Genomic DNA, 9,234 nt, shown 5'->3' on the forward strand with positions numbered 1-9,234 from the left:
TTTGGCGATAGGCCATCTTGAGGTCGCCTCACTACGTTTGGGGCCCTTGCCTGCCGCGGGTACTTGGGCCTCCCACACAAGTGAGGCACCATTTTTACCGGGAGACCTGGGGGAACGCTGGGTGGTGGTAAATTTGTGTGAGCCCGGTGATGCCACTACTTTCCCACCCCAAAATGTGTGAAAAAAGTGATTTTTTGAGCAAAAATTGAGGTTTGCAGGGGATTCTGGGTAAGGAAACGTTGGGGGATCCACGCAAGCCATACCTCCCTGGAAGCCGCCGGGTGTCTAGTTTTAAAAAATGCCTGGGTTTGGTAGGTTTCCCTAGATGGCCGCCGCGCACCGGGCCAAAAACCAAAGTGACCCCCCTTGCAAAACCAGGTGGTTTGGCGATAGGCCATCTTGAGGTCGCCTCACTACGTTTGGGGCCCTTGCCTGCCGCGGGTACTTGGTCCTCCCACACAAGTGAGGCACCATTTTTACCGGGAGACCTGGGGGAACGCTGGGTGGTGGTAAATTTGTGTGAGCCCGGTGATGCCACTACTTTCCCACCCCAAAATGTGTGAAAAAAGTGATTTTTTGAGCAAAAATTGAGGTTTGCAGGGGATTCTGGGTAAGGAAACGTTGGGGGATCCACGCAAGCCATACCTCCCTGGAAGCCGCCGGGTGTCTACTTTTCAGAAATGCATGGGTTGGAAAGGTTTCCCTAGATGGCCGCCGAGCCCTGGGCAAAAAACCAAAGTAACCCCCCTTGCAAAACCAGATTACCTATTGTTACTACAGCGTGAGAATTTAGGAATAATGCTGCAAAGAAAATGTGGCAGACAATTTGAGGTTTACAGGACAATGGGGATAAAAAATATTTCTCAAATCACTAGAGAGACATCACCATGAACTCCCAAAGGTTTTCGACAATATCTACAGTTGGTGGGTTATTCTTACATGGAAAGTGTACCTTGGCAGAGAAACAAAAAACAAAGATTCCTGCACAACCATCTATTCCTCAAACACACACACATACTGGTTGGATTTGGCACGAGGGCAAGTCATGGTTCAGTGTATTAAATTTTATTAACAAGAGATTTCACAAAAATGAAATGCATTGTCAATAATTAAATTCACAAAAAACCAAACCAATGACTTGCAGCTCGTGAGCTGTAAAGCCACGTCAAGGCACCAACCGCTTTACAGGCCATTCACACACCTTTCATACGTGATACAAACAAGACCATTCGCACCACCAGGTACAAAAGCAACACAGTACAAAAATCACCAAAAAGGGACAAGGTACACCCTGCTTCAGAAAGACAAATATTACTGCACAGTCATCTAACCCGCAAGCACACACACATACTGGTTGGATTTGGCACGAGGGTGAGTGATGGTTCAGTAGATAAAATTGTATTACCAAGTGATTTCACAAAACATGAAATGCACTGGTAATAATTGAAAGGGCAAGAAACTGAACCATTGACTCACAGCTCGTGAGCTGTAAAGCCACGACAAGGCACCAACCTCTTTACAGGCCATTCATACACCTTTCATACGTGTGAGACATACAAAACCATTCACACCGCCAGCCGCGGGCCCATCACATAACAAAACTCACACCAGCACACAGCGCCATTCAAGGGCCCATCACTTTCACACGCCCACAATCCAGACACAGCAACTACACAGGCTGAAGGATTGCGTGGAGTGGCACTCAGCTAGCAGTGTGTGTAGTGACCAGCAGAAAGTCACTACTCCCACACAGCCAGCCAAGCACCAATCGACACACACCGCTAGCCAAACGCCAGTCCACGCACACCGCTAGCCAAGCGCCAGTCCAGGCACACCGCCATCCAATCGCCAGTCCAGGCACACCGGCAGCCAATCGCCAATCCACCTACACCGCCAGCCAAGCTCCAGTCCACGGACACCACCAGACAAGCACCATTCCACGCACACCGCCAGCCAAGCTCCAGTCCACACACACCACCAGACAAGCTCCAGTCCACGGACACCACCAGCCAAGCTCCAGTCCACGGACACCACCAGCCAAACACCAGTCCGCACACACCACCAGTCCACACACACTGCCAGCCAAGTACCAGTCCACGCACAGCGCCAGCCAAGCACCATTCCACGCACACCACCAGCCAAGCACCATTCCACGCACACCGCCAGCCAAGCACCATTCCACGCACACCACCAGCCACGCACCAGTCCACGCACACCGCCAGCCAAGCACCATTCCACGCACACCACCAGCCACGCACCAGTCCACGCACACCGCCAGTCCATGCACACCGCCAGTCCACGCACACCGTCAGCCAAGCACCATTCCACGCACACCACCAACCAAGTGCCAGTCCACACACACCAACAGCCAAGCGCAAGCCTACACACACCGCCATCACATTTTGGATTTTTTTAGAAAAAAATAAAAACACAAACAAATTGCAAATAGATACAAATCTTCTAACAGAAAATCAGCAACTAAATACATTGCACTAACACCAACATTGAAACAGAATCAAATTATCCAAAGAATACAGACCAGGCAGTTCACTTTACCACTCAAGAATCCTCCCAAAAATTCTTTCGCGTGTGGTACGCTCTAAAACAAGCAGAGAGACACAGTGCAGGATGAGAGGGACAATCGGGGCAGTACATACGACTCTCCTTCCGCAAACCTCTTCGCCAACAGACTCTACATCTCCTACTGGGAAAATCTTTTGCGGGTGTGGGAGGAATGTGATCTGGAAAGTGGCGTTCTTTCAATCTAGCAACATCCTCCACCAGTCCAACTCTAGGAACACTTGCCTGTTCCACTACAACAAGGCTGCCTATTACAGACTCCTGAAACTTAACAAAAGTCATCTTTGACTCAGGGCAAGAATCCTGGAACACAACAAAAGCATTAAACATTGCCAAGTGGAAAAGATGGATAGCCAACTTCTTGTACCAAATGTAAGCCTTACGAAGAGCAGTGTAAGGTTCCAACCTCTGATCTACTCTGTCAACACCACCCATGTACCTATTATAGTCTAAAACACATACAGGTTTGCGCGCTTCAGCGACCTGACCCCAAACAGTCACAGGTGCAGTGCTTTCATCATGGATGGAAGTCAGCATGTAGACATCTCTCCTGTCTGTAAACTTCACAGCAAGAAGCTCCTGGCAACGCAACGCACTGCACTGTCCCCGCACAAGCTTTTGACAAACAAGTTCTTTCGGAAAACCTTTACGGTTACAGCGGACTGTGCCACAAGCAAAAGTGTCCACTTTGGCCAATTCCCTGAACAACCGTACACCAGTGTAGAAGTTATCTACATATAAATGGTGGCCTTTGTTAAAAAATCCTCTTCCAAGTTCCCAAACAATTTTCTCAGTCACTCCAAAAGTGGACGGACAACCAGGGAGGTTAAACCTAGATTCCTTACCGGTGTACACCCTGAAATTAGAGACATATCCAGTCCTACTGTCACACAGCATATACAGCTTTATTCCATAGCGTGCCCTCTTACTAGGAATGTATTGCCTAAAAACCAAGCGGCCCTTGAACAACACCAAAGACTCATCCACTGCAATTTCTCTACCAGGGGCATAAATCTCAGAAAATCGATCAACAAAGTGATCAAGGACAGGCCTAATCTTAAAAAGACGGTCACAATCAGGGTGATCTCGTGGCAACGCTAAACCATTATCTACAAAGTGCATCATCCGAAGCAGAAGCAAATACCTGTCACGAGTCATGACTGCCGGAAAAATAGACGTTGCCATCAAGAGACTGCTAGACCAATATGAAGCCAATGATGGCTTCCTTAGCAAGCCCATCAAAAAAGTTAAACCCAAGAACTTCTTCATCTCTTCAACATTTGTGGGAGTCCACCGGGTAGCTCTAGAGTGTGGCTTAAGACTGGCACTGTTGTCCCTCAAAAACTGTTCGGCATACAAATTAGTCTGCTCAACAATCTCTGCCAAAAACACATCGTCCATAAACAACTGAAAAAAATTTACAGGCAAAAAGTTCTCGGTATTCACTCTAGACCCTGGAACACCAGTAAACTCAGGAAATTCCGGCTGCACCATGCCAGGGGCAACCCAGAGGTCATCACTTTCAACGGGAAGACTTGCAGCCCCAGCCTGCAGCCCAGATGTCTCTTGCCGCACTACACCAACGGAAAGGCTTGCAGCCCCAGCCTGCAGCCCAGATGCCTCTTGCCGCACTACACCAACGGGAAGCCTTGCAGTCCCAGCCTGCAGCCCAGATGTCTCTTGCCGCACTACACCAACGGGAAGCCTTGCAGCCGCAGGCTGCAGCCCAGATGCCTCTTGCCGCACTATCGGCACATCAGTCTCCTCCTCTAACACAGGCACTTCATCCGCACTAAGAGTATCTTCATCATCCGATGACCCCATACGGAGAGAAAACTCACTGCCAGAATCGTCCCCTGCCCCCTCTCCCTCAGAAGCAGAGTCAGTCTCTGACCCAATATCAGAGGAAGACTCAAACAGCAAACCAACAACCTGCTGAGCAGTCATCCTGCGGCTAGCCATTATACCTACTAAGATGGAAGACTGCACAAACAAGTCAACAACAACCAACAATGTGCAAACCAAGTAAGTAAAGAAATGTGTACCTTATATCAATAAGATCAATGTACTCAAAAACTATACAATCCAAAATCAAAAGAGACAGCTACACTCACCAGAAACAAACTCTGCAGTGACACAGCAAAGACCAACGATATCAAACTAGAAAGAAGAAAAAAAAACAAATTACTCACAAGACAACAAAATACACATCGTGCACCAATGCAAAAAGTTTTTGAAACTCAAAAACCAAACATACTGCTATTATTACACCATTTGCAAAAAAAAACAGGCAGAGAAATCAAACACATTTGCATTGTACAAAAAAACAGTCTCTTACCAAACTACACAAACAGCAAAACCACCAGAACCAAAACGTCACCGTGAACAGAAGAAAAGCCTTCACCTAGAACAAAAAAGTAAACAAAAAAAACATTACAATTGGAAATCTCAAAAAATATAACAATAAACATTATAACATGCCATGTCACTACCCAAATGGTCAATCGGTTTGTGTGCCAGGTCAGGCAGAAAACAGCAGGAAAAAAAAGGCTATTCAGTCCCGGGGCAGGTGAGCCAAATACATATAACAAATTGCACCCTGGAAGCGAGGGGTCACTTCTATTTCTAATTGAACTAATTCCCTGGTGTCTAGTGGGCTTTTCTGCCTCCAATGGGAGCAGAAACGGCAAAAAAATAAAACCGATCTGCCCACAGAGGGGGCAGAAAAGTCTTCAAAACATTTAGGGGCCCAAGGAAGCGACCCTTGCCCAAGGGGTCGCTTCCTACAATAATATTTATATCCCTGGTGTCTAGTGGGCTTTTCTGCCCCCCCCCAAGGAGCAGAAACGGACAGAAAGACAACCAATCTGCCCCCAGGGGGGGGCAGAAAAGTATTCTAAAAAATTAGGCCGCAAAGGAAGCGACCCTTGCCCAAGGGGTCGCTTCCTACATAAAGAAAAAGACATCCCTGGTGTCTAGTGGGCTTTTCTGCCCCCCCTGGGGGCAGAAACGGGCAGAAAGACGACCGATCTGCCCCCAGGGGGGGCAGAAAAGTCTCCTAATCACTTTACCACCCTAGGAAGCGACCCTTGCCCAAGGGGTCGCTTCCTACATAACGAAATAGACATCCCTGGTGTCTAGTGGGCTTTTCTGCCCCCCCTAGGGGCAGAAACGGGCAGAAAGAAGACCGATCTGCCCCCAGGGGGGGCAGAAAAGTCTTCAAATTATTTGGCCCCCCAAGGAAGCGACCCTTGCCTAAGGGGTCGCTTCCTACATAGCATAAACAATATCCCTGGTGTCTAGTGGGCTTTTCTGCCCCCCCCTGGGGGCAGAAACGCGCAGAAAGCGGACCGATCTGCCCCCAGGGGGGGCAGAAAAGACTTCCACAAATTTTGCCCCCAAGGAAGCGACCCTTGCCCAAGGGGTCGCTTCCTACATAGTAAAAACAACATCCCTGGTGTCTAGTGGGCTTTTCTGCCCCCCCTGGGGGCAGAAACGCGCCGAAAGCGGGCCGATCTGCCCCCAGGGGGGGCAGAAAAGACTTTGCCAAATTTTCGTCCCCAAGGAAGCGACCCTTGCCTAAGGGGTCGCTTCCCAAACTCAAAATACAAAATCCCTGGTGTCTAGTGGGGCATCCCTACTCCACGATCGCGACGCTGTGCGCGATCGTGGAGCAGGAATGCCCTGTATTGAGACATCGGGGGAGAGGAAATACTCTTTCCTCTCCCCCGATGCCTCAATACTAGAGATTTCACCGCCGCGGCCCCCACCAGACGCCAAACACCTACCTCTGTTCCCCTTGGACGCGCTGGAAGAAATGGATTCCAGCGCGTCCAACGCTTCCTGATGACGCCGGCGCGCGCAGTGCGCGCTGACGTCATCAGAAAGCGTGGGGGGGCTCGGGGGGGGGGTCGGGGGTGGCAGCGGAAGCTCTTCCGCTGCCACCCCCGTAAAGGGGGGCAAGATCGAGGCACAAGGGGGGGAGCGCCAGCGCTTCCCCCGGGGGCTGTCCTCATGACGGAACGGTTCCGTCATGAGCACAGCCCAACCGATGCTCATGACGGAACCGTTCCGTCATGAGCATCGAAGGGGTTAATGCCTTGCAGACCTTGCTGACTAGTGACACACGCAGAAATCTAATAACTACATTATATAATTCAGTGTAGGCAGACAGACCAGTGGTCCCGGATATGGCACTGGAGAGGTGGAATGCGGTGTTGGACCAACCACTGGAGCCAGTGGGCTGGGCTTTCAGCTGTGCACAACTGAGTGTACTAACATCTCACTGTAATTTGCATATCATTCAATTTTAAGTATCTACACCAAATGTACAACGAAGGGCGAGTATACATCAACAAACTCATAACCTTCCACCAATCGACCAGACACCAACGATCCGCCTCCCTCTTCCTCGCAAACATCCCCGGATCCGCCGAAGCAACAGCGGAGGACGCTCCTCCTTACATCTGGCAACCAAAGCCTGGAACGACCTTCCCATGCACCTCATGACCACCTCATCACTTCGGGAATTCAGGAAGGGAATCAAGACCCGGCTGTTCAAATGAACAGATCACCACTAAGCAGTTAGCAACCCCAGCGCCTTGAGACCCACACGGGTGATTTGCCACGCTCTATAATTGATTGACTATACACCTGTCAAATTGTGCAGATGTGGTTTGAGGGAAGATGCGAAATGTGATCAGTGTGGAGTGCTGGATGCAGATTTTCTGCATCTCGCCTGGTTGTGTCCTTCGGTCCAGAACTTCTGTTCTCATGTTACAGAGGCCCTGACCACTATGGTGCTGGAGACGGAGGACCGTATAAGGCCCTGACCACTATGTTGCTGGAGACAGTGGACTGTATAAGGCCTTGACCACTATGGGGCTGGAGATGGTGGACTGTATACGGCCCTGACCACTATGGTGCTGGAGATAGAGGACTGTATAAGGCCCTGACCACTATGGTGCTGGAGACTGTGGACTGTACCCCCAGAATGTGTTTGCTGGGACTAGTCAAAGACTAACAGCCGACCAATAGACGCTTTGTGGCTGTGGATTTACTGTTTGCAAAGTGGAGAGTTGCCCTGCATTGGGACACATGGGCCATACCCACCAAATGGCAGTGGCTCTCGGACCTCGCATACTGCAGGGAACAGTTCGAAGCGAATGCGGAAGAGCTACCAGGGCCACCGTGGCTGAAAGACATTTGGCGCCCCCTAACGGCCTATTTGTTCTCTGCTCCAGAGGGACTGTAAGAGGGGATACCACTGTGGTGGTAGCCTTCAATATCGTTTTTTTGCTTTCCATTAATAATTATTACAATTGTGGAAGTGATGCTGTACAGGGAATGCTTCTATATTTCATGATCAGTGGCAGTGATGGTCACTATGTTCTATTCGACAGGATGAGAGGCAACACACTTCTAAAAAGTATAATTAACGTATCAATTCAATATCAGAATGATATACAATTCAATCCAATATTCTCATTGTTGATAAACAAATTTGTTATTTTATTATTCCTTTTTTCTCTTCTTATCACACTTGATTATATGATGCAGCCAACGCGTTTAGCCCTTCAAACACCGGCTTGAAGAGAGTCCTTTCACAAACCATTGGTTTCAGGTGTGATAGCCCTGTTGGTTCAGCAGTAATGGACCAAGACTACAACTCGCAGAATGCATTATATTGTTGAACGAAAGCCCAGGAGTTGCAAACGGTGTCACTGATGGCATGGAGTTATCAGGTATGCGTAGTGTTATGTAAGTACATAGTATTTGCTGTGAGGTTTACATGCTGTGTGCAGTGTCTGGATTGGACATTGTCCTGCAGGTTGGTATTTGCATGTATTTGACAGAAGGTCGTGGGCAGTGTTTGTAATGTGAAGCTTTTTGTGGTCTGTGTTACTGAAGTCCTGCCAGGGCACGTTGTCCTTTCCTTGTACCCACAGCCCACAATCACTACCCTGTGATAGCCCTTCTTCTATGTCTGAGCCTGGCCCCAGAGTATGGTTTTACATGTCTGGTCCCCATGGGCTTGTGATGGTAGAAAGGCCTCAGGGTGAGATGAAGGGTCTGGTCTGTCAGATAGGGCCGAAGAGGGGGTCCCCAATATTAACTTTATATTCCAATCAATTACAAGTGCGGATCCAATCTCCACGCCCTGGACTCCTTCCGGTGAATGGATCTTAGATTCCTGTATCAGGGTTGGAGACATTTCATCCACATAACACGTCATTTCAATTCCACTCCAAGTCCAGCCAATACCGAGAGCTTTGAATTGTTTCAAGGGAGTTTATCATCTCAGTTGGATTTAGTAAAATTTCTTTAATCAATTAGTTTGTCAAATCAGTTCACAGACATGATCAAAGGGGTTTGGTTAACATGAATAAAATAGCAGATGATGAGCGTGTTCCATAAAGGAGTTTGTTGTAAAATCTCTTGTACAGCCCCTCGTCCTTTTCCCCTCTCTCCCTCCCAATTGTTCAGTTGGTACCACCCACATTTAGAACCTTTGTGGCGAAGCCTCTCTGAGAATGTTGGTACTCTGCCTGTCAGTTGGTGCTAGAGGATCAGAAGAATAAACGCTTATTCTCACATCTCCTGTGTCATTATACTTCTAACATTTTGGCGACGAGGATGGGATTTCTACGCTGT

This window comes from Triturus cristatus, chromosome 7, assembly GCF_964204655.1.
Source record: "Triturus cristatus chromosome 7, aTriCri1.1, whole genome shotgun sequence".
Classification (NCBI taxonomy): domain Eukaryota; kingdom Metazoa; phylum Chordata; class Amphibia; order Caudata; family Salamandridae; genus Triturus; species Triturus cristatus.